Source organism: Cavia porcellus, unplaced genomic scaffold (assembly GCF_034190915.1).
Source record: "Cavia porcellus strain 051 isolate PalLab524CR breed Dunkin Hartley unplaced genomic scaffold, mCavPor4.1 scaffold_24, whole genome shotgun sequence".
NCBI classification, from domain to species: domain Eukaryota; kingdom Metazoa; phylum Chordata; class Mammalia; order Rodentia; family Caviidae; genus Cavia; species Cavia porcellus.
Window position 1 is genome coordinate 58,159,444 of NW_026947507.1, and position 26,999 is coordinate 58,186,442.

Consider the following 26,999-nt stretch of genomic DNA (forward strand, 5'->3'; position numbering starts at 1 on the left):
AGTAGGAGTGAGAAAAATATCACGGGGTGGTGTGATTCATAGGGTCTGAATAAGGATAGGCAGTGAGTAGCAATGTAGGATCGAGAAAAGCACCACGGAGTGGTCAGACTGTGGAGGTAGGAAACATGCAGTGGAAATGTAGGATAGGTTTCGGAAAACCTTCGCGGGGTGCTGCGCATTGTATGGTGAGAAAAACATCATAGGGTTGTGTGAATTGGAGGGTAAATTAGGATAGGCAGTGAGTGGCAATGAAGGATGGAGAAAATCCCCACGGGATGCTCAGCATGTGTAGGTCAGGAAACATGAAATGGCAATGTAGAATAGGTTTCTGAAAATAATCGAGGTGTGGTGCGCATTGTATGGGTTTCTAACATTACATTCACTAGTAGGAGTGAGAAAAACATCACGGGGTGGTGTGAATCGGAGGGTCTAAATTAGGATAGTCAGTGGGTGGCAATATAGGATGGAGATATCCAAATGGAGTGCTCAGCATGGGTAGGTCAGGAAACATGCAGTGGCAAAGTAGAATAGGTTTCTGAAAATAATCGAGGGGTGGTGCGCATTTTATGGGTGTGTAACATTACATTCACTAGTAGGAGTGAGAAAAACATCACGGGCTGGTGGAATCGGAGGGTCTGAATTAGGATAGGCGGTGAGTGGCAATGTAGGATGGAGAAAAGCACCACGGGATTGTCAGCATGGGGAGGTCAGGAAACATGCAGTGGCAATGTAGGATAGGTTTCTGAAAAACAACGCGGGGAGGTGGGCATTGTAAGGTTTTCTAACAGGCCATTCACTAGTAGGACTGAGAAAAACATCATAGGGGGGTGTGAATCGGAGGGTCTGAATAAGTATAGGCAGTGAGGAGCAATGTAGGATGGAGAAAAGCACCACGGGGTTGTCAGCATGGGGAGGTCAGGAATCATGCAGTGGCAATGTAGGATAGCTTTCTGAAAAACATCGCGGGGTGGTGCGCATTGTATGGGTGTGTCACATTACATTCACTAGTAGGAGTGAGAAAAACATCACGGGGTGGTGTGAATCGGAGGGTCTGTATAAGTATGGGCAGTGAGTAGCAATGTAGGAAGGAGAAAAGCACCACGGGATGGTCAGCATGGGGAGGTCAGGAAACATGCAGTGGCAATGTAGGATAGGTTTATGAAAAACATCGTGGGGTGGTGGGCATTGTAAGGGTTTCTAAAAGGCCATTCACTAGTAGGACTGAGAAAAACATCACGGGGTGGTGTGAATCGGAGGGTCTGAATAAGCATAGGCAGTGAGTAGCAATGTAGGATGGAGAAAAGCACCACGAGGTGGTCAGCATGGGGAGGTCAGGAAACATGCAGTGGCAATGTAGGATATGTTTCTGAAAAACATATCGGGGTGGTGCGCATTGTATGGGTGTGTCACATTACATTCACTAGTAGGAGTGAGAAAAACATCACGAGGTGGTGTGAATCAGAGAGTCTGAGTTAGAATCGGCAGTGAGTGGCAATGTAGGATGTAGAAAAGCACCACGGGGCGGTCAGCATGGGGAGATCAGGAAACATGCAGTGTCAATGTAGAATAGGTTTCGGAAAATCATCGCTGGGTGGTGCGCATTGTATGGGTTTCTAACATTACATTCACTAGTAGGAGTGAGAAAATCATCAAGGGGTGGTGTGAATCAGAGGATCTGAATAAGGATAGGCAGGGAGTAGCAATGTAGGATGGAGAAAAGCACCACGGGGTGGTCAGCATGTGGAGGTAGGAAACATGCAGTGGCAATGTAGGATAGGTTTCTGAAAAACATCCCGGGTTGGTGCGCAATGTAAGGGTTTCTAAAAGGCCATTTACTAGTAGAAGTGAGAAAAATATCACGGGGTGGTGTGAATCGGAGGGTCTGAATAAGGATAGGCAGTGAGTGGCAATATAGGATGGAGAAAAGCACCACGGGGTAGTCAGCATGTGGTGGTCAGGAAATATGCAGTGGCAATGTAGGATAGGTTTCTGAAAAACATCCCTGGGTGGTGCGCATTGTATGGCTGTGTAACATTACATTCACTAGTAGGAGTGAGAAAAACATCACGGGGTAGTGTTAATGATAGGATCTGATTTAGGATAGGCAGTGAGTGGCAATGTAGCATGGAGAAAAGCACCACGGGGTGGTCAGCATGGGTGGGTCAGGAACATGCAGTGGCAATGTAGAATAGGTTTCTGAAAATCATCGAGGGGTGTGCGCATTGTATTGGTTTGTAACATTACATTCACTACTAGGAGTGAGAAAAACATCACGGGGAGGTGTGAATCGGAGTTTCTGAATAAGGATAGGCAGTGAGTAGCAATGTAGGATGGAGAAAAGCACCACGGGGTAGTCAGCATGGGGAGGTAGGAAACATGCAGTGGCAATGTAAGATAGGTTTCTGAAAAACATCGCGGTGTGGTGCGCAATGTAAGGGTTTCTAACAGTTCATTCATTAGTAGGAGTGAGAAAAATATCACGGGGTGGTGTGAATCGGAGGGTCTGAATAAGGATAGGCAGTGAGTGGCAATGGAGGATGGAGAAAAGCACCACGGGGTGGTCAGCATGAGGAGGTCAGGAAACATGCAGTGGCATTGTAGGATAGATTTCTGAAAAACATCGCAGGGTGGTGCGCATTGTAAGGATTTCTAACAGGCCATTCACTAGTAGGAGTGAGAAAAATATCACGGGGTGGTGTGAATCGGAGGGTCTGAATAAGGATAGGCAGTGAGTGGCAATGGAGGATGGAGAAAAGCACCACGGGGTGGTCAGCATGGGAGGTAGGAAACATGCAGTGGCAATGTAGGATAGGTTTCTGAAAAACATTGCGCGATGGTGCGCAATGTAAGGGTTTCTACCAGGCCATTCACTAGTAGGAGTGAAAACACATCAGGGGGTGGTGTGAATCGGAGGGTCTGAATAAGGATAGGCAGTGAGTATCAATGTAGGATGGAGAAAAGCACCACGGGTTGGTCAGCATGGGGAGGTAGGAAATATGTAGTAGCAATGTAGGATAGGTTTCTGAAAAACTTCGCTGGGTGGTGCGCAATTGTAGGGTTTCTAAAAGGCCATTCACTAGTAATTGTGAGGAAAATACCACAGGGTGGTGTGAATCGGAGGGTCTGAATAAGGTTAGGCAGTGAGTGGCAATGTAGTATGGAGAAAAGCACCACGTGGTGGTCAGCATGGGGAGGTCAGGAAACATGCAGTGGCAATGTAGGATAGGTTTCTGAAAAACATCGCAGGGTGATGCGCATTGTAAGGGTTTCTAATAGGCCATTCACTAGTAGGAGTGAAAAAAATCATCACGGGGTGGTGTGAATCTGAGGGTCAGAATAAGGATAGGCAGTGAGAAGCAATGTAGGATGGAGAAAAGCACCACGGGTTGGTCAGCATGGGGAGGTAGGAAACATGCAGTTGCAATGTAGGATAGGTTTGTAAAAATCATCGCGGTGGTGCGATTGTATGTGTGTGTAACATTACATTCACTAGTAGGAGTGTGAAAAACATCATGGGGTGGTGTGAATCGGAGGGTCTGAATTAGGATAGGCAGTGAGTGGCAATGTAGGATGGAGAAAAGCACCACGGTGTGGTCAGCATGGGGAGGTCAGGAAACATGCAGTGGCAATGTAGGATAGGTTTCTTAAAAACATCGCGGGGTGGTGCGCAATGTAAGGGTTTCTAACAGGCCATTCACTAGTAGGAGTGAGAAAAATATCACGGGGTGGTGTGAATCGGAGGGTCCGAATGAGGTTAGGCAGTGAGAGGCCATGAAGGATGGAGAAAAGCACCACGTGGTGGTCAGCTTGGTGAGGTCAGGAAACATGCAGGGCAATGTAGGATAGGTTTCTGAAAAACATCGCGGGGTTGTGCGCATTATAAGGATTTGTAACAGGCCATTCACTTGTAGGAGTGAGAAACACATCACGGGGTGGTGTGAATCGGAGGGTCTGAATAAGTATAGGCAGTGAGTAGCAATGTAGGATGGAGAAAAGCACCATGCGGTAGTCAGCATGGGGAGGTTGGAAACATGCAGTGGCAATGTAGGATAGGTTTCTGAAAAACATTGCGGGGTGGTGCGCGATGTAAGGGTTTTCTTTTTTCTAACAGAAAAGCATCACGGGGTGGTCAGCATGGGGAGGTCAGGAAACATGCAGTGGCAATGTAGGATAGGTTTCGGAAAACCTTCGCGGGGTGCTGCGCATTGTATGGTGAGAAAAACATCATAGGGTGGTGTGAATTGGAGGGTAAATTAGGATAGGCAGTGAGTGGCAATGTAGGATGGAGAAAATCCCCACGGGATGCTCAGCATGGGTAGGTCAGGAAACATGCAGTGGCAATGTAGAATAGGTTTCTGAAAATAATCGAGGTGTGGTGCGCATTGTATGGGTTTCTAACATTACATTCACTAGTAGGAGTGAGAAAAACATCACGGGGTGGTGTGAATCGGAGGGTCTGAATAAGGATAGGCAGTGAGTGGCAATGTAGGATGGAGAAAAGCACCACGGGGTGGTTAGCATGGAGAGGTCAGGAAATATTCAGTGGCAATGTAGGATAGGTTTCTGAAAAACATCGCGGGGTGGTGCGCATTGTATCGGTGTGTAACATTACATTCACTAGTAGGAGTGAGAAAAACATCACGGGGTGGTGTGAATCAGAGGGTCTGAATTAGGATAGGCAGTGAGTAGCAATGTAGGATGGAGAAAAGCACCACGGGGTGGTCAGCATGGGGAGGTAGGAAACAAGCAGTGGCAATGTAGTATAGGTTTCTGAAAAACATTGCGGGGTGGTGCGCAATGTAAGGGTTTATAACAGGCCATTCACTAGTAGGAGTGAGCAAAATATCACGGGGTGGTGTGAATCGGAGGGGCTGAATAAGGATAGGCAGTGAGTTGCAATGTAGGATGGAGAAAAGCACCACGGGGTGGTCAGCATGGGGAGGTCAGGAAACATGCAGTGGCAATGGAGGATAGGTTTCTGAAAAACATCGCCAGGTGCTGCGCAGTGTATGGGGGTGTAACAGTACATTAACTAGTAGGAGTGAGAAAAACATCACGGGGTGGTGTGAATTGGAGTGTTGAATTAGGATAGGCAGTTAATGGCAATGTAGGATGGAGAAAAGCACAACGGGGTGGTCAGCATGGGGAGGTGAGGAAACATGCAGTGGCAATGTAGGATAGGTTTCTGAAAAACATCGCGGGGCGGTGCGCACTGTATGGGTGTGTAACATTACACTCACGAGTAGGAGAGAGAAAAACATCACGTGGTGGTGTGAATCGGAGGGTCTGAATAAGTATAGGCAGTGAGTGGCAATGTAGGTTGGAGAAAAGCACCACGGGGTGGTCAGCATGGGGAGGTCAGGAAACATGTAGGGCAACGTAGGATAGGTTTCTGAAAAACATCGCGGGGTGGTGCGCATTGTAAGGGTTTCTAACAGGCCATTCACTAGTAGGAGTGAGAAATATATCACGGGGTGGTGTGAATCAGAGGGTTTGAATAAGGATAGGCAGTTAATGGCAATGTAGGATGGAGAAAAGCATCACGGGGTGGTCAGCATGGGGAGGTCAGGAAATTGCAGTGGCAATGTAGGATAGGTTTCAGAAAAACAACGCGGGGTGCTGCGCATTGTATAGGGGTGTAACATTACATTCACTAGTAGGAGTGAGAAAAACATCACGGGGTAGTGTTAATGATAGGATCTGATTTAGGATAGGCAGTGAGTGGCAATGTAGCATGGAGAAAAGCACCACGGGGTGGTCAGCATGGGTGGGTCAGGAACATGCAGTGGCAATGTAGAATAGGTTTCTGAAAATCATCGAGGGGTGTGCGCATTGTATTGGTTTGTAACATTACATTCACTACTAGGAGTGAGAAAAACATCACGGGGAGGTGTGAATTGGAGGTTCTGAATAAGGATAGGCAGTGAGTAGCAATGTAGGATGGAGAAAAGCACCACGGGGTAGTCAGCATGGGGAGGTAGGAAACATGCAGTGGCAATGTAAGATAGGTTTCTGAAAAACATCGCGGTGTGGTGCGCAATGTAAGGGTTTCTAACAGTTCATTCATAAGTAGGAGTGAGAAAAATATCACGGGGTGGTGTGAATCGGAGGGTCTGAATAAGGATAGGCAGTGAGTGGCAATGGAGGATGGAGAAAAGCACAACGGGGTGGTCAGCATGAGGAGGTCAGGAAACATGCAGTGGCATTGTAGGATAGATTTCTGAAAAACATCGCAGGGTGGTGCGCATTGTAAGGATTTCTAACAGGCCATTCACTAGTAGGAGTGAGAAAAATATCACGGGGTGGTGTGAATCGGAGGGTCTGAATAAGGATAGGCAGTGACAACCAATGTAGGTTGGAGAAATGCACCGCGGGGTGGTCAGCATGGGAGGTAGGAAACATGCAGTGGCAATGTAGGATAGGTTTCTGAAAAACATTGCAGGGTGGTGCGCATTGTAAGGGTTTCTAATAGGCCATTCACTAGTAGGAGTGAAATAAATCATCACGGGGTGGTGTGAATCTGAGGGTCTTAATAAGGATAGGCAGTGAGTATCAATGTAGGATGGAGAAAAGCACCACAGGTTGGTCAGCATGGGGAGGTAGGAAATATGTAGTAGCAATGTAGGATAGGTTTCTGAAAAACTTCGCTGGGTGGTGCGCAATTGTAGGGTTTCTAAAAGGCCATTCACTAGTAATTGTGAGGAAAATATCACAGGGTGGTGTGAATCGGAGGGTCTGAATAAGGATAGGCAGTGAGTGGCAATGTAGTATGGAGAAAAGCACCACGTGGTTGTCAGCATGGGGAGGTCAGGAAACATGCAGTGGCAATGTAGGATAGGTTTCTGAAAAACATCGCAGGGTGATGCGCATTGTAAGGGTTTCTAATAGGCCATTCACTAGTAGGAGTGAAATAAATCATCACGGGGTGGTGTGAATCTGAGGGTCAGAATAAGGATAGGCAGTGAGAAGCAATGTAGGATGGAGAAAAGCACCACGGGTTGGTCAGCATGGGGAGGTAGGAAACATGCAGTTGCAATGTAGGATAGGTTTGTAAAAAACATCGCGGTGGTGCGATTGTATGGGTGTGTAACATTACATTCACTAGTAGGAGTGTGAAAAACTTCATGGGGTGGTGTGAATCGGAGGGTCTGAATTAGGATAGGCAGTGAGTGGCAATGTAGGATGGAGAAAAGCATCACGGTGTGGTCAGCATGGGGAGGTCAGGAAACATGCAGTGGCAATGTAGGATAGGTTTCTTAAAAACATCGCGGGGTGGTGCGCAATGTAAGGGTTTCTAACAGGGCATTCACTAGTAGGAATGAGAAAAATATCAGGGGGGGTGTGAATCGGAGGGTCCGAATGAGGATAGGCAGTGAGAGGCAATGAAGGATGGAGAAAAGCACCACGTGGTGGTCAGCATGGTGAGGTCAGGAAACATGCAGGGCAATGTAGGATAGGTTTCTGAAAAACATCGCGGGGTTGTGCGCATTATAAGGATTTGTAACAGGCCATTCACTTGTAGGAGTGAGAAACACATCACGGGGTGGTGTGAATCGGAGGGTCTGAATAAGTATAGGCAGTGAGTAGCAATGTAGGATGGAGAAAAGCACCATGCGGTAGTCAGCATGGGGAGGTTGGAAACATGCAGTGGCAATGTAGGATAGGTTTCTGAAAAACATTGCGGGGTGGTGCGTGATGTAAGGGTTTTCTGTTTTCTAACAGAAAAGCATCACGGGGTGGTCAGCATGGGGAGGTTAGGAAACATGCAGTGGCAATGTAGGATAGGTTTCGGAAAAACTTCGTGGGGTGCTGCGCATTGTATGGTGAGAAAAACATCATAGGGTGGTGTGAATTGGAGGGTAAATTAGGATAGGCAGTGAGTGGCAATGTAGGATGGAGAAAATCCCCACGGGATGCTCAGCATGGGTAGGTCAGGAAACATGCAGTGGCAATGTAGAATAGGTTTCTGAAAATAATCGAGGTGTGGTGCGCATTGTATGGGTTTCTAACATTACATTCACTAGTAGGAGTGAGAAAAACATCACGGGGTGGTGTGAATCGGAGGGTCTGAATAAGGATAGGCAGTGAGTGGCAATGTAGGATGGAGAAAAGCACCACGGGGTGGTTAGAATGGAGAGGTCAGGAAATATTCAGTGGCAATGTAGGATAGGTTTCTGAAAAACATCGCGGGGTGGTGCGCATTGTATGGGTGTGTAACATTACATTCACTAGTAGGAGTGAGAAAAACATCACGGGGTGGTGTGAATCAGAGGGTCTGAATTAGGATAGGCAGTGAGTAGCAATGTAGGATGGAGAAAAGCACCACGGGGTGGTCAGCATGGGGAGGTAGGAAACAAGCAGTGGCAATGTAGTATAGGTTTCTGAAAAACATTGCAGGGTGGTGCGCAATGTAAGGGTTTATAACAGGCCATTCACTAGTAGGAGTGAGAAAAATATCACGGGGTGGTGTGAATCGGAGGGGCTGAATAAGGATAGGCAGTGAGTTGCAATGTAGGATGGAGAAAAGCACCACGGGGTGGTCAGCATGGGGAGGTCAGGAAACATGCAGTGGCAATGTACGATAGGTTTCTGAAAAACATCGCGGGGCGGTGCGCACTGTATGGGTGTGTAACATTACACTCACTAGTAGGAGAGAGAAAAACATCACGTGGTGGTGTGAATCGGAGCGTCTGAATAAGTATAGGCAGTGAGTGGCAATGTAGGTTGGAGAAAAGCACCACGGGGTGGTCAGCATGGGGAGGTCAGGAAACATGTAGGGCAACGTAGGATAGGTTTCTGAAAAACATCGTGGGGTGGTTCGCATTGTAAGGGTTTCTAACAGGCCATTAACTAGTAGGAGTGAGAAATATATCACGGGGTGGTGTGAATCGGAGGGTTTGAATAAGGATAGGCAGTGAATGGCAATGTAGGATGGAGAAAAGCATCACGGGGTGTTCAGCATGGGGAGGTCAGGAAACATGCAGTGGCAATGTAGGATAGGTTTCAGAAAAACATCGCGGGGTGCTGCGCATTGTATGAGGGTGTAACATTACATTCACTAGTAGGAGTGAGAAAAACATCACGGGGTGGTGTGAATCGGAGGGTCTAAATTAGGATAGTCAGTGAGTGGCAATGTAGGATGGAGAAAATCCAAATGGGGTGCTCAGCATGGGTAGGTCAGGAAACATGCAGTGGCAAAGTAGAATAGGTTTCTGAAAATAATCGAGGGGTGGTGCGCATTTTATGGGTGTGTAACATTACATTCACTAGTAGGAGTGAGAAAAACATCACGGGGTGGTGTGAATCAGAGGGTCTGAATAAGGATAGGCGGTGAGTGGCAATGTAGGATGGAGAAAACTACCACGGGGTGGTCAGCATAGGGAGGTCAGGAAACATGCGGTGGCAATGTAGGATAGGTTTCTGAAAAACATCGCAGGGTGGTGCGCATTGTAAGGGTTTCTAACATGCCATTCACTAGTAGGAGTGAGAAAAACATCATGGGGTGGTGTGAATCGGAGGGTCTGAAAAAGGATAGGCAGTGAGTAGCAATGTAGGAGGGAGAAAAGCACCACGGGGTGGTCAGCATGGGGAGGTAGGAAACAAGCAGTGGCAATGTAGGAGAGGTTTCTGAAAAACATCGCGGTGTGTTGTGCAATGTAAGGGTTTCTAAAATTCCATTCACTAGTAGGAGTGAGAAAAATATCACGTGGTGGTGTTAATCGGAGGGTCTGAATAACAATAGGCAGTGAGTGGCAATGTAGGATGGAGAAAAGCACCACGGGGTGGTCAGCATGCGGAGGTCAGGAAACATGCAGTGGCAATGTAGGATAGGTTTCTGAAAAACATCACAGGGTGGTGCGCATTGTATGGGTGTGTAACATTACATTCAATGGTAGGAGTGAGATAAACATCACGGGGTGGTGTGAATCAGAGGGTCTGAATTAGGATAGGCAGTGAGTGGCAATGTAGAATGGGGAAAAGTACCACGGGGTGGTCAGCATGGGGATGTCAGGAAACATGCAGTGGCAATGTAGGATAGGTTTCTGAAAAACAACGCGGGGTGGTGGGCATTGTAAGGTTTTCTAACAGGCCATTCACTAGTAGGACTGAGAAAAACATCATGGGGGGGTGTGAATCGGAGGGTCTGAATAAGGATAGGCAGTGAGGAGCAATGTAGGATGGAGAAAAGCACCACGGGGTTGTCAGCATGGGGAGGTCAGGAATCATGCAGTGGCAATGTAGGATAGCTTTCTGAAAAACATCGCGGGGTGGTGCGCATTGTATGGGTGTGTCACATTACATTCACTAGTAGGAGTGAGAAAAACATCACGGGGTGGTGTGAATCTGAGGGTCTGAATAAGTATAGGCAGTGAGTAGCAATGTAGGATGGAGAAAAGCACCACGAGGTGGTCAGCATGGGAAGGTCAGGAAACATGCAGTGGCAATGTAGGATATGTTTCTGAAAAACATGGCGGGGTGGTGCGCATTGTATGCGTGTGTCACATTACATTCACTAGTAGGAGTAAGAAAAATATCACGGGGTGGTGTGAATCAGAGAGTCTGAGTTAGAGTCGGCAGTGAGTGGCAATGTAGGATGTAGAAAAGCACCACGCGGTGGTCAGCATGGGGAGGTCAGGAAACATGCAGTGTCAATGTAGAATAGGTTTCGGAAAACCATAGCGGGGTGGTGCGCATTGTATGGGTTTCTAACATTACATTCACTAGTAGGAGTGAGAAAAACATCAAGGGGTGGTGTGAATCAGAGGATCTGAATAAGGATAGGCAGTGAGTAGCAATGTAGGATGGAGAAAAGCACCACGGGGTGGTCAGCATGGGGAGGTAGGAAACATGCAGTGGCAATGAAGGATAGGTTTCTGAAAAACATCGCGTGGTGGTGCACAATGTAAGGGTTTCTAAAAGGCCATTTACTAGTAGAAGTGAGAAAAATATCACGGGGTGGTGTGAATCGGAGGGTCTGAATAAGGATAGGCAGTGAGTGGCAATCTAGGATGGAGAAAAGCACCACGGGGTAGTCAGCATGTGGAGTCAGGAAATATGCATTGGCAATGTAGGATAGGTTTCTGAAAAACATCGCTGGGTGGTGCGCATTGTATGGCTGTGTAACATTACATTCACTAGTAGGAGTGAGAAAAACATCACGGGGTAGTGTTAATGATAGGATCTGATTTAGGATAGGCAGTGAGTGGCAATGTAGGATGGATTAAAGCACCACGGGGTGGTCAGCATGGGTGTGTCAGGAACATGCAGTGGCAATGTAGAATAGGTTTCTGAAAATCATCGAGGTGTGTGCGCATTGTATGGGTTTGTAACATTACATTCACTACTAGGAGTGAGAAAAACATCACGGGGAGGTGTGAATCGGAGGTTCTGAATAAGGATAGGCAGTGAGTAGCCATGTAGGATGGAGAAAAGCACCACTGGGTAGTCAGCATGGGGAGGTAGGAAACATGCAGTGGCAATGTAAGATAGGTTTCTGAAAAACATCGCGGTGTGGTGCGCAATGTAAGGGTTTCTAACAGTTCATTCACTAGTAGGAGTGAGAAAAATATCACGGGGTGGTGTGAATCGGAGGGTCTGAATAAGGATAGGCAGTGAGTGGCAATGGAGGATGGAGAAAAGCACCACGGGGTGGTCAGCATGAGGAGGTCAGGAAACATGCAGTGGCATTGTAGGATAGATTTCTGAAAAACAACGCAGGGTGGTGCGCATTGTAAGGATTTCTAACAGGCCATTCACTAGTAGGAGTGAGAAAAACATCACGGGGTGATGTGAATCGGAGGGTATGAATAAGGATAGGCAGTGACTACCAATGTAGGTTGGAGAAATGAACCGCGGGGTGGTCAGCATGGGAGGTAGGAAACATGCAGTGGCAATGTAGGATAGGTTTCTGAAAAACATCGCGCGATGGTGCGCAATGTAAGGGTTTCTACCAGGCCATTCACTAGTAGGATTCAAAACACATCAGGGGGTTGTGTGAATCGGAGGGTCTGAATAAGAATAGGCAGTGAGTATCAATGTAGGATGGAGAAAAGCACCACGGGTTGGTCAGCATGGGGAGGTAGGAAATATGTAGTAGCAATGTAGGATAGGTTTCTGAAAAACTTCGCTGGGTGGTGCGCAATTGTAGGGTTTCTAAAAGGCCATTCACTAGTAGTTGTGAGGAAAATATCACAGGGTGGTGTGAATCGGAGGGTCTGAATAAGGATAGGCAGTGAGTGGCAATGTAGTATGGAGAAAAGCACCAGGTGGTGGTCAGCATGGGGAGGTCAGGAAACATGCTGTGGCAATGTAGGATAGGTTTCTGAAAAACATCGCAGGGTGATGCGCATTGTAAGGGTTTCTAATAGGCCATTCACTAGTAGGAGTGAAAAAAACATCACGGGGTGGTGTGAATCTGAGGGTGAGAATAAGGATAGGCAGTGAGTAGCAATGTAGGATGGAGAAAAGAACCAAAGGGTTGGTCAGCATGGTGAGGTAGGAAACATGCAGTTGCAATGTAGGATAGGTTTGTAAAAAACATCGCGGTGGTGTGATTGTATGGGTGTGTAACAATACATTCACTAGTAGGAGTGTGAAAAACATCATGGGGTGGTGTGAATCGGAGGGTCTGAATTAGGATAGGCAGTGAGTGGCAATGTAGGATGGAGAAAAGCACCATGGTGTGGTCAGCATGGGGAGGTCAGGAAACATGCAGTGGCAACGTAGGATAGGTTTCTTAAAAACATCGCGGGGTGGTGCGCAATGTAAGGGTTTCTAACAGGCCATTCACTAGTAGGAGTGAGAAAAATATCACGGGGTGGTGTGAATCGGAGGGTCCGAATGAGGATAGGCAGTGAGAGGCCATGAAGGATGGAGAAAAGCACCACGTGGTGGTCAGCATGGTGAGGTCAGGAAACATGCAGGGCAATGTAGGATAGGTTTCTGAAAAACATCGCGGGGTTGTGCGCATTATAAGGATTTGTAACAGCCCATTCACTTGTAGGAGTGAGAAACACATCACGGGGTGGTGTGAATCGGAGGGTCTGAATAAGTATACGCAGTGAGTAGCAATGTAGGATGGAGAAAAGCACCATGCGGTAGTCAGCATGGGCAGGTTGGAAATATGCAGTGGCAATGTAGGATAGGTTTCTGAAAAACATCGCGGGGTGGTGCGCGATGTATGGGTTTTCTGTTTTCTAACAGAAAAGCATCACGGGGTGGTCAGCATGGGGAGGTCAGGAAACATGCAGTGGCAATGTAGGATAGGTTTCGGAAAACCTTGGCGGGGTGCTGCGCATTGTATGGTGAGAAAAACATCATGGGGTAGTGTGAATTGGAGGGTAAATTAGGATAGGCAGTGAGTGGCAATGTAGGATGGAGAAAATCCCAACGGGATGCTCAGCATGGGTAGGTCAGGAAACATGCAGTGGCAATGTAGAATAGGTTTCTGAAATTAATCGAGGTGTTATGCGCATTGTATGGGTTTCTAACATTACATTCACTAGTAGGAGTGAGAAAAACATCACGGGGTGGTGTGAATTGGAGGATCTGATTTAGGATAAGCAGTTAGTGGCAATGTAGGTTGGAGAAAAGCACAACGGGGTGGTCAGAATGGGGAGGTCAGGAAACATGCAGTGGCAATGTAGGATAGGTTTCTGAAAAACATCGCGGGGTGGTGTGCATTGTATGGGTGTGTAACATTACATTAACTAGTAGGAGAGAGAAAAACATCACGTGGTGGTGTGAATCGGAGGGTCTGAATAAGTATAGGCAGTGAGTGGCAATGTAGGTTGGAGAAAAGCACCACGGGGTGGTCAGCATAGGGACGTTAGGAAACATGTAGGGCAATGTAGGATAGATTTCTGAAAAACATCGCGGGGTGGTGCGCATTGTAAGGGTTTCTAACAGGCCATTCACTAGTAGGAGAGAGAAAAATATCACGGGGTGGTGTAAATCGGAGGGTCTGAATAAGGATAGGCAGTGAATGGCAATGTAGGATGGAGAAAAGCATCACGGGGTGGTCAGCATGGGGAGGTCAGGAAACATGCAGTGTCAATGTTGAATAGATTTCGGAAAATCATCGCGGGGTGGTGCGCATTGTATGGGTTTCTAACATTACATTCACTAGTAGGAGTGAGAAAAATATCACGGGGTGGTGTGAATCGGAGGTTCTGAATAAGGATAGGCATTGAGTAGCAATGTAGGATGGAGAAAAGCACCACGGGGTGGTCAGCATGGGGAGGTAGGAAACACGCAGTGGCAATGTAGGATAGGTTTCTGAAAAACATCGTGGGCTGGTGCGCAATGTTAGGGTTTCTAAAAGGCAATTCACGAGTAGGATTGAGAAAAATATCACGGGGTGGTGTGAATCGGAGGGTCTGAATAAGAATAGGCAGTGAGTGGCATGGTAGGATGGAGAAAAGCACCACGGGGTGGTCAGAATGGGGAAGTCAGGAAACATTCAGTGGCAATGTAGGATAGGTTTCTGAAAAACATCGCGGGCTGGTGCGCAATGTTAGGGTTTCTAAAAGTCAATTCACGAGTACGATTGAGAAAAATATCACGGGGTGGTGTGAATCGGAGGGTCTGAGTTAGGATAGGCAGTGAGTGGCAATTTAGGATGGAGAAAAGCACCACAAGGTGGTCAGCATGGGGAGGTCAGGAAACATGCAGTGGCAATGTAGAATAGGTTTCGGAAAATCATCGCGGGGTGGTGCGCATTGTATGGGTTTCAAACATTACATTCACTGCTATGACTGAGAAAAACATCACGCAGTGGTGTGAATCGGAGGGTCTGAATAAGGATAGGCAGTGAGTAGCAATGTAGGATGGAGAAAAGCACCACGGGGTGGTCAGCATGGGGAATTAGGAAACATGCAGTGGCAATGTAGGATAGGTTTCTGAAAAACATCGCGGGGTCGTGCGCAATGTAAGGGTTTGTAACAGGAGATTCACTAGTATGAGTGAGAAAAATATCACGGGGTGGTGTGAATCGTCGGGTCTGAATAAGGATAGGCAGTGAGTGGCAATGTAGGATTGAGAAAAGCACCACAGTGTGGTCAGCATGGGGAGGTCAGGAAACATGCAGTGGCAATGTAGGATAGGTTTCTGAAAACCAACGCGGGATGGTGGGCATTGTAAGGTTTTCTAACAGGCCATTCACTAGTAGGACTGAGAAAAACATCCCGGGCGTCTGTGAATCGGAGGGTCTGAATAAGTCTAGGCAGTGAGTAGCAATGTAGGAAGGAGAAAAGCACCACGGTTTGGTCAGCATGGGGTGGTCAGGAAACATGCAGTGGCAATGTAGGATAGGTTTATGAAAACATCGCGGGGTGTTGGGCATTGTAAGGGTTTCTAACAGGCCATTCACTAGTAGGACTGAGAAATAAATCACGGCGTGGTGTGAATCGGAGCGTCTGAATAAGTATAGGCAGTGAGTGGCAATGTAGTATGGAGAAAAGCACCCCGTGGTGGTCCGCATGGGGAGGTCAGGAAACATGCAGTGGCCTTGTAGGATAGGTTTCTGAAAAACAACGCGTGGTGGTGGGCATTGTAAGGGTTTCTAACAGGCCATTCACTAATAGGACTGAGAAAAACATCACGGGGTGTTGTGATTCGGAGGGTCTGAGTTAGGATCGGCAGTGAGTAGCAATGTAGGATGCAGAAAAGCACCACGGGGTGGTCAGCATGGGGAAGTAGGAAACATGCAGTGGCATTGTAGGATAGGTTTCTGAAAAACATCGCGGGGTGTTGCGCGATGTAAGGGTTTCTGAAAGGCCATTCACTAGTAGGATTGAGAAAAATATCCCGTTGGTGTGAATCGGAGGGTCTGAATAAGGATAGGCAGTGAGTGGCAATGTATGATGGAGAAAAGCACCACGGGTGGTCAGCATGGGGAGGTCAGGAAACATTCAGTGGCAATGTAGGATAGGTTTCTGAAAAACATCGCGGGGTGGACCGCATTGTATGGGTGTGTAACATTACATTAACTCTTAGGAGTGTGAAAAACACCACGGGGTGGTGTGAATCCGAGGGTCTGAATTAGGGTAGGCAGTGAGTGGCAATGTAGGATGGAGAAAAGCACCACGGGGTGGTCAGCATGGGGAGGTCAGGAAACATGCAGTGGCAATGTAGAATAGGTTTTGGAAAATCATCGCAGGGTGGTGCGAATTGTATGGGTTTCTAACATTACATTCACTAGTAGGAGTGAGAAAAACATCACAGGGTGGTGTGAATCGGAGGGTCTGAATAAGGATAGGCAGTGAGTAGCAATGTAGGATGGAGAAAAGCACCGCGGGGTGGTCAGCATGGGAGGTAGGAAACTTGCAGTGGCAATGTAGGATAGGTTTCTGAAAAATATCGCGGAGTGGTGCGCAATGTAAGGTTTTCTAACGGGCCATTCACTAGTAGGAGTGAGAAAAATATCACGGCGTGGTGTGAATCGTAGGGTTTGAATAAGGATAGGGAGTGAGTGGCAATGTAGGATGGAGAAAAGCACCACGGGGTGGTCAGCATGTGGAAGTCAAGAAAAATGCAGTGGCAATATAGGATAGGTTTCTGAAAAACAACGCGGGGTTGTGGGCATTGTAAGGGTTTCTAACAGGCCATTCACTAGTAGGAGTGAGAAAAACATCACGGGGTAGTGTGAATCGGAGGGTCTGAATAAGTATAGGCAGTGAGTAGCAATGTAGGATGGAGAAAAGCACCACGGCGTGGTCAGCATGGGGAGGTAGGAAACATGCAGTGGCAATGAAGGATAGGTTTCTGAAAAACATCGCGGGTTGGTGCACATTGTATGGGTGTGTAACATTACATTCACTAGTAGGAGAGAGAAAAACATCACGTGGTGGTGTGAATTGGAGTGTCTGAATTAGGATCGGCAGTGAGTGGCAATGTAGGATGGAGAAAAGCACCACGGGGTGGTCAGCATGGGGAGGTCACGAAATATACAGTGGCAATGTAGGATAGGTTTCTGAAAAATATCGTGGGGTGGTCCGCATTGTATGGGTGTGTAACATTACATTCACTAGTAGGAGTGAAAAAAACATACGGGGTAGTGTGAATCATAAGATCTGAATAAGGATAGGCAGTGATTGGCAATGTAGGATGGAGAAAAGCACCACGGGGTGGTCAGCATGGGGAGGTCAGGAAACATGCAGTGGCAATGTAGAATAGGTTTCTGAAAATCATCGAGGGGTGGTGCGCATTGTATGGGTTTCTAACATTACATTCACTAGTAGGAGTGAGAAAAACATCACGGGCTGGTGTGAATCGGAGGGTCTGAATAAGGATAGGCAGTGAGTAGCAATGTAGGATGGAGAAAAGCACCACGGGGTGGTCAGCATGGGGAGGTCAGGAAACATGCAGTGGCAATGTAGAATAGGTTTCTGAAAATCAACGCGGGGTGGTGTGCATTGTATGGGTTTCTAACATTACATTCACTAGTAGGAGTGAGAAAAACATCACGGGGTGGCGTGAATCGGAGGATCTGAATAAGGATAGGTAGTGAGAAGCACTGAAGGATGGAGAAAAGCACCACGGGGTGGTCAGCATGGGGAGGTAGGAAACATTCAGTGGCAATGTAGGATAGTATTCTGAAAAACATCGCAGGGTGGTACGCAATGTAATGGTTTCTAACAGGTCATTCACTAGTAGGAGTGAGAAAAACATCACGGAGTCCTGTGAATCATAGGATCAGATTTAGCATAGGCAGTGACTGGCAATGTAGGTTGGAGAAAAGCAATAATGGTTGGTCAGCATGGGTAGGTGAGGAAACCTGCAGTGGAAATGTAGAATAGCTTTCTGAAAATCATCGAGGGGTGGTGCGCATTGTATTTGTTTCTAACAGGCCATTCACTAGTAGGACTGAGAAATACATCACGGGGTGGTGTGAATTGGAGGGTCTGAATTAGGTTCGGCAGTGAGTGGCAATGTAGGATGGAGAAAAGCACAACGGGGTGCTAAGCATGGGGAGGTCAGGAAACATGCAGTGGCAATGTAGGATAGGTTTCTGAAAAACATCACGGTGTGGTGCGGGATGTAAGGGTTTCTAACAGGCCATTCACTAGTAGGAGTGAGAAAAATATCTCGGGGTGGTGTGAATCGGAGGGTCTAAATAAGGATAGGCAGTGAGCTGCAAAGTAGGATGGAGAAAAGCCCCACGGGGTGGTCAGCATGGGGAGGTCAGGAAACATGCAGTGGCAATGTAGAATAGGTTTCTGAAAAACATCGCGGGGTGGTGCGCGTTGTATGGGGGTGTAACATTACATTCACTAGTAGAAGTGTGAAAAACATCACGGGGTTGTGTGAATCGGAGGGTCTAAATTAGGATAGGCAGTGAGTGGCAATCTAGGATGGAGAAAAGCACCACGGGGTGGTCAGCATGTGTAGGTCAGTCAATATGCAGTGGAAATGTAGAATAGGTTTCTGAAAAACATCGAGGGGTGGTGCGCATTGTATGGGTGTGTAACATTACATTCACAAGTAGGAGTGAGAAAAACATCACGGGGTCGTGTGAATTGGAGGGTCTGAATTAGGATAGGCAGTGAGTGGCAATGTAGGATGGAGAAAAGCACCACGGGGTGGTCAGCATGGGGAGGTCAGGAAACATGCAGTGGCAATGTAGGATAGGTTTCTGAAAAACATCACGGGGTGGTGCGCAATGTAAGGGTTTCGAACAGGACATTCACGAGTAGGAGTGAGAAAAATATCACGGGGTGGTGTGAATCGTAGGGTCTGATTAAAGATAGGCAGTGAGTGGCAATGTAGGATGGAGAAAAACACCACGGGGTGGTCAGCATGGGGAGGTCAGGAAACATACAGTGGCAATGTAGGATATGTTTCTGAAAAACAACGCGTGGTGGGCATTGTAAGGGTTTGTAACAGGCCATTCACTAGTAGGAGTGAGAAAGACATCACGGGGCGGTGTGAATCGGAGGGTCTGAATAAGTATAGGCAGTGAGTAGCAATGTAGGATGGAGAAAAGCACCACGGGTGGTCAGCATGGGGAGGTAGGAAACATGCAGTGGCAAAGAAGGATAGGTTTCTGAAAAACATCGGGGGTGGTGCGCATTGTATGGGTGTGTAACATTACATTCACTAGTAGGAGAGAGAAAACCATCACGTGGTGGTGTGAATTGGAGGGTCTGAATTAGGATCGGCAGTGAGTGGCAATGTAGGATGGAGAAAAGCACCACGGGGTGGTCAGCATGGGGAAGTCACGAAATATGCAGTGGCAATGTAGGATAGGTTTCTGAAAAACATCGTGGGGTGGTCTGCATTGTATGGGTGTGTAACATTACATTCACTAGTAGGAGTGAAAAAAAACATCACGGGGTAGTGTGAATCATAGGATCTGAATTAGGATAGGCAGTGAGTGGCAATGTTGGATGGAGAAAAGCACCACGGGGTGGTCAGCATGGGTAGGTCCGGAAACATGCAGTGGCAATGTAGAATAGGTTTCTGAAAATCAACACGGGGTGGTGCGCATTGTATGGGTTTCTAACATTACATTCACTAGTAGGAGTGAGAAAAACATCACGGGGTGGTGTGAATCAGAGGATCTGAATAAGGATAGGTAGTGAGAATCACTGAAGGATGGAGAAAAGCACCACGGGGTCGTCAGCATGGGGAGGTAGGAAACATGCAGTGGCAATGTAGGATAGTATTCTGAAAAACATCGCAGGGTGGTGCGCAATGTAATGGTTTCTAACAGGTCATTCACTAGTAGGAGGGAGAAAAACATCACGGGGACGTGTGAATCATAGGATCAGATTTAGCATAGGCAGTGACTGGCAATGTAGGTTGGAGAAAAGCACTAATGGTTGGTCAGCATGGGGAGGTCAGGAAACATGCTGTGGCAATGTAGAATAGCTTTCTGAAAATCATCGAGGGGTGGTGCGCATTGTATGTGTTTCTAAACGGCCATTCACTAGTAGAGTGAGAAAAATATCACGGGGTGGTGTGAATCGGAGGGTCTGAGTTAGGATAGGCAGTGAGTGGCAATTTAGGATGGAGAAAAGCACCACAAGGTGGTCAGCATGGGGAGGTCAGGAAACATGCAGTGGCAATGTAGAATAGGTTTCGGAAAATCATCGCGGGGTGGTGCGCATTGTATGGGTTTCAAACATTACATTCACTGGTATGACTGAGAAAAACATCACGCAGTGGTGTGAATCGGAGGGTCTGAATAAGGATAGGCAGTGAGTAGCAATGTAGGATGGAGAAAAGCACCACGGGGTGGTCAGCATGTGGAAGTAGGAAACATGCAGTGGCAATGTAGGATAGGTTTCTGAAAAACATCGCGGGGTCGTGCGCAATGTAAGGGTTTGTAACAGGAGATTCACTAGTATGAGTGAGAAAAATATCACGGGGTGGTGTGAATCGTCGGGTCTGAATAAGGATAGGCAGTGAGTGGCAATGTAGGATTGAGAAAAGCACCACGGGGTGGTCAGCATGGGGAGGTCAGGAAACATGCAGTGGCAATGTAGGATAGGTTTCTGAAAACCAACGCGGGATGGTGGGCATTGTAAGGTTTTCTAACAGGCCATTCACTAGTAGGACTGAGAAAAACATCCCGGGCGTCTGTGAATCGGAGGGTCTGAATAAGTCTAGGCAGTGAGTAGCAATGTAGGATGGAGAAAAGCACCACAGGGTGGTCAGCATGGGGAGGTCAGGAAACATGCAGTGGCAATGTAGGATAGGTTTCTGAAAAACATCGCGGGGTGGTGCGCATTGTATGGATGTGTCACATTACATTCACTAGTAGGAGTGAGAAAAACATCACGGGGTGCTGTGAATCGGAGGGTCTGAATAAGTATAGGCACTGAGTAGCAATGTAGGAAGGAGAAAAGCACCACGGTTTGGTCAGCATGGGGTGGTCAGGAAACATGCAGTGCCAATGTAGGATAGGTTTATGAAAAACATCGCGGGGTGTTGGGCATTGTAAGGGTTTCTAACAGGCCATTCACTAGTAGGACTGAGAAATAAATCACGGCGTGGTGTGAATCGGAGCGTCTGAATAAGTATAGGCAGTGAGTGGCAATGTAGTATGGAGAAAAGCACCCCGTGGTGGTCCGCATGGGGAGGTCAGGAAACATGCAGTGGCCTTGTAGGATAGGTTTCTGAAAAACAACGCGTGGTGGTGGGCATTGTAAGGGTTTCTAACAGGCCATTCACTAATAGGACTGAGAAAAACATCACGGGGTGTTGTGATTCGGAGGGTCTGAGTTAGGATCGGCAGTGAGTAGCAATGTAGGATGCAGAAAAGCACCACGGGGTGGTCAGCATGGGGAAGTAGGAAACATGCAGTGGCATTGTAGGATAGGTTTCTGAAAAACATCTCGGGGTGTTGCGCGATGTAAGGGTTTCTGAAAGGCCATTCACTAGTAGGATTGAGAAAAATATGCCGTTTGGTGTGAATCAGAGGGTGTGAATAAGGATAGGCAGTGAGTGGCAATGTATGATGGAGAAAAGCACCACGGGTGGTCAGCATGGGGAGGTCAGGAAACATTCAGTGGCAATGTAGGATAGGTTTCTGAAAAACATCGCGGGGTGGACCGCATTGTATGGGTGTGTAACATTACATTAACTCTTAGGAGTGTGAAAAACACCACGGGGTGGTGTGAATCCGAGGGTCTGAATTAGGGTAGGCAGTGAGTGGCAATGTAGGATGGAGAAAAGCACCACGGGGTGGTCAGCATGGGGAGGTCAGGAAACATGCAGTGGCAATGTAGAATAGGTTTTGGAAAATCATCGCAGGGTGGTGCGAATTGTATGGGTTTCTAACATTACATTCACTAGTAGGAGTGAGAAAAACATCACAGGGTGGTGTGAATCGGAGGGTCTGAATAAGGATAGGCAGTAAGTAGCAATGTAGGATGGAGAAAAGCACCGCGGGGTGGTCAGCATGGGAGGTAGGAAACTTGCAGTGGCAATGTAGGATAGGTTTCTGAAAAATATCGCGGAGTGGTGCGCAATGTAAGGTTTTCTAACGGGCCATTCACTAGTAGGAGTGAGAAAAATATCACGGCGTGGTGTGAATCGTAGGGTTTGAATAAGGATAGGGAGTGAGTGGCAATGTAGGATGGAGAAAAGCACCACGGGGTGGTCAGCATGTGGAAGTCAAGAAAAATGCAGTGGCAATATAGGATAGGTTTCTGAAAAACAACGCGGGGTTGTGGGCATTGTAAGGGTTTCGAACAGGCCATTCACTAGTAGGAGTGAGAAAAACATCACGGGGTAGTGTGAATCGGAGGGTCTGAATAAGTATAGGCAGTGAGTAGCAATGTAGGATGGAGAAAAGCACCACGGCGTGGTCAGCATGGGGAGGTAGGAAACATGCAGTGGCAATGAAGGATAGGTTTCTGAAAAACATCGCGGGTTGGTGCACATTGTATGGGTGTGTAACATTACATTCACTAGTAGGAGAGAGAAAAACATCACGTGGTGGTGTGAATTGGAGTGTCTGAATTAGGATCGGCAGTGAGTGGCAATGTAGGATGGAGAAAAGCACCACGGGGTGGTCAGCATGGGGAGGTCACGAAATATACAGTGGCAATGTAGGATAGGTTTCTGAAAAATATCGTGGGGTGGTCCGCATTGTATGGGTGTGTAACATTACATTCACTAGTAGGAGTGAAAAAAACATACAGGGTAGTGTGAATCATAAGATCTGAATAAGGATAGGCAGTGATTGGCAATGTAGGATGGAGAAAAGCACCACGGGGTGGTCAGCATGGGGAGGTCAGGAAACATGCAGTGGCAATGTAGAATAGGTTTCTGAAAATCATCGAGGGGTGGTGCGCATTGTATGGGTTTCTAACATTACATTCACTAGTAGGAGTGAGAAAAACATCACGGGGTAGTGTGAATCGGAGGGTCTGAATAAGGATAGGCAGTGAGTAGCAATGTAGGATGGAGAAAAGCACCACGGGGTGGTCAGCATGGGGAGGTCAGGAAACATGCAGTGGCAATGTAGAATAGGTTTCTGAAAATCAACGCGGGGTGGTGTGCATTGTATGGGTTTCTAACATTACATTCACTAGTAGGAGTGAGAAAAACATCACGGGGTGGCGTGAATCGGAGGATCTGAATAAGGATAGGTAGTGAGAAGCACTGAAGGATGGAGAAAAGCACCACGGGGTGGTCAGCATGGGGAGGTAGGAAACATGCAGTGGCAATGTAGGATAGTATTCTGAAAAACATCGCAGGGTGGTACGCAATGTAATGGTTTCTAACAGGTCATTCACTAGTAGGAGTGAGAAAAACATCACGGAGTCCTGTGAATCATAGGATCAGATTTAGCATAGGCAGTGACTGGCAATGTAGGTTGGAGAAAAGCAATAATGGTTGGTCAGCATGGGTAGGTGAGGAAACCTGCAGTGGAAATGTAGAATAGCTTTCTGAAAATCATCGAGGGGTGGTGCGCATTGTATTTGTTTCTAACAGGCCATTCACTAGTAGGACTGAGAAATACATCATGGGGTGGTGTGAATTGGAGGGTCTGAATTAGGATCGGCAGTGAGTGGCAATGTAGGATGGAGAAAAGCACAACGGGGTGCTAAGCATGGGGAGGTCAGGAAACATGCAGTGGCAATGTAGGATAGGATTCTGAAAAACATCACGGTGTGGTGCGGGATGTAAGGGTTTCTAACAGGCCATTCACTAGTAGGAGTGAGAAAAATATCTCGGGGTGGTGTGAATCGGAGGGTCTAAATAAGGATAGGCAGTGAGCTGCAAAGTAGGATGGAGAAAAGCCCCACGGGGTGGTCAGCATGGGGAGGTCAGGAAACATGCAGTGGCAATGTAGAATAGGTTTCTGAAAAACATCGCGGGGTGGTGCGCGTTGTATGGGGGTGTAACATTACATTCACTAGTAGAAGTGTGAAAAACATCACGGGGTTGTGTGAATCGGAGGGTCTAAATTAGGATAGGCAGTGAGTGGCAATCTAGGATGGAGAAAAGCACCACGGGGTGGTCAGCATGTGTAGGTCAGTCAATATGCAGTGGAAATGTAGAATAGGTTTCTGAAAAACATCGAGGGGTGGTGCGCATTGTATGGGTGTGTAACATTACATTCACAAGTAGGAGTGAGAAAAACATCACGGGGTCGTGTGAATTGGAGGGTCTGAATTAGGATAGGCAGTGAGTGGCAATGTAGGATGGAGAAAAGCACCACGGGGTGGTCAGCATGGGGAGGTCAGGAAACATGCAGTGGCAATGTAGGATAGGTTTCTGAAAAACATCACGGGGTGGTGCGCAATGTAAGGGTTTCGAACAGGACATTCACGAGTAGGAGTGAGAAAAATATCACGGGGTGGTGTGAATCGTAGGGTCTGATTAAAGATAGGCAGTGAGTGGCAATGTAGGATGGAGAAAAACACCACGGGGTGGTCAGCATGGGGAGGTCAGGAAACATACAGTGGCAATGTAGGATATGTTTCTGAAAAACAACGCGTGGTGGGCATTGTAAGGGTTTGTAACAGGCCATTCACTAGTAGGAGTGAGAAAAACATCACGGGGCGGTGTGAATCGGAGGGTCTGAATAAGTATAGGCAGTGAGTAGCAATGTAGGATGGAGAAAAGCACCACGGGTGGTCAGCATGGGGAGGTAGGAAACATGCAGTGGCAAAGAAGGATAGGTTTCTGAAAAACATCGGGGGTGGTGCGCATTGTATGGGTGTGTAACATTACATTCACTAGTAGGAGAGAGAAAAACATCACGTGGTGGTGTGAATTGGAGGGTCTGAATTAGGATCGGCAGTGAGTGGCAATGTAGGATGGAGAAAAGCACCACGGGGTGGTCAGCATGGGGAAGTCACGAAATATGCAGTGGCAATGTAGGATAGGTTTCTGAAAAACATCGTGGGGTGGTCCGCATTGTATGGGTGTGTAACATTACATTCACTAGTAGGAGTGAAAAAAAACATCACGGGGTAGTGTGAATCATAGGATCTGAATTAGGATAGGCAGTGAGTGGCAATGTTGGATGGAGAAAAGCACCACGGGGTGGTCAGCATGGGTAGGTCCGGAAACATGCAGTGGCAATGTAGAATAGGTTTCTGAAAATCAACACGGGGTGGTGCGCATTGTATGGGTTTCTAACATTACATTCACTAGTAGGAGTGAGAAAAACATCACGGGGTGGTGTGAATCAGAGGATCTGAATAAGGATAGGTAGTGAGAATCACTGAAGGATGGAGAAAAGCACCACGGGGTCGTCAGCATGGGGAGGTAGGAATCATGCAGTGGCAATGTAGGATAGTATTCTGAAAAACATCGCAGGGTGGTGCGCAATGTAATGGTTTCTAACAGGTCATTCACTAGTAGGAGGGAGAAAAACATCACGGGGACGTGTGAATCATAGGATCAGATTTAGCATAGGCAGTGACTGGCAATGTAGGTTGGAGAAAAGCACTAATGGTTGGTCAGCATGGGGAGGTCAGGAAACATGCTGTGGCAATGTAGAATAGCTTTCTGAAAATCATCGAGGGGTGGTGCGCATTGTATGTGTTTCTAAATGGCCATTCACTAGTAGAGTGAGAAAAACATCACGGGGTGGTGTGAATTGGAAGGTCTGAATTAGGATTGGCAGTGAGTGGCAATGTAGGATGGAGAAAAGCACAACGGGGTGGTCAGCATGGGGAGGTCAGGAAACATGCAGTGGCAATGTAGGATAGGTTTCTGAAAATCGTCATGGGGTGGTGCGCATTGTATGGGTTTCTAACATTACATTCACTAGTAAGACTGAGAAAAACATCAAGGGGTGATGTGAATCGGAGGATCTGAATAAGAATAGGCAGTGAGTAGCAATGTAGGATGGAGAAAAGCACCTCGGGGTGGTCAGCATGGGGAGGTAGGAAACATGCTGTGGCAATGTAGGATAGGTTTCTGAAAAACATCGCAGGGTGGTGGGCATTGTAAGGGTTTCTAACAGGCCATTCACTAGTAGGAGTGAGAAAAACATCACGGGGAGGTGTGAATCAGAGGGTCTGAATAAGGATAGGCAGTGTGTAGCAATGTAGGATGGAGAAAAGCACCACGGAGTGGTCAGCATGGGGAGGTAGGAAACATGCAGTGGCAATGTAGGATAGGTTTCTGAAAAACATCATGGTGTGGTGCGGAATGTAAGGGTTTCTAACAGGCCATTCACTAGTAGGAGTGAGAAAAATATCACGGGGTGGTGTGAATCGGAGGGTCTGAATAAGGATAGGCAGTGAGCGGCAAAGTAGGATGGAGAAAAGCCCCACGGGGTGGTCAGCATGGGGAGGTGAGGAAACATGCAGTGGCAATGTAGAATAGGTTTTTGAAAAACATCGCGGGGTGGTGAGCGTTGTATGGGGGTGTAACATTACATTCACTAGTAGAAGTGTGAAAAACATCACGGGGTTGTGTGAATCGGAGGGTCTAAATTAGGATAGGCAGTGAGTGGCAACCTAGGATGGAGAAAAGCACCACGGGGTGGTCAGCATGTGTAGGTCAGGCAACATGCAGTGGCAATGTAGAATAGGTTTCTGAAAAACATCGAGGGGTGGTGCGCATTGTATGGGTGTGTAACTTTACATTCACAAGTAGGAGTGAGAAAAACATCACGGGGTCATGTGAATTGGAGGGTCTGAATTAGGATAGGCAGTGAGTGGCAATGTAGGATGGAGAAAAGCACCACGGGGTGGTCAGCATGGGGAGGTCAGGAAACATGCAGTGGCAATGTAGGATAGGTTTCTGAAAAACATCACGGCGTGGTGCGCAATGTAAGGACATTCACTAGTAGGAGTGAGAAAAATATCACGGGGTGGTGTGAATCGTAGGGTCTGATTAAAAATAGGCAGTGAGTGGCAATGTAGGATGGAGAAAAACACCACGGGGTGGTCAGCATGGGGAGGTCAGGAAACATACAGTGGCAATGTAGGGTAGGTTTCTGAAAAACAACGCGTGGTGGGCATTGTAAGGGTTTGTAACAGGCAATTCACTAGTAGGAGTGAGAAAAACATCACGGGGCG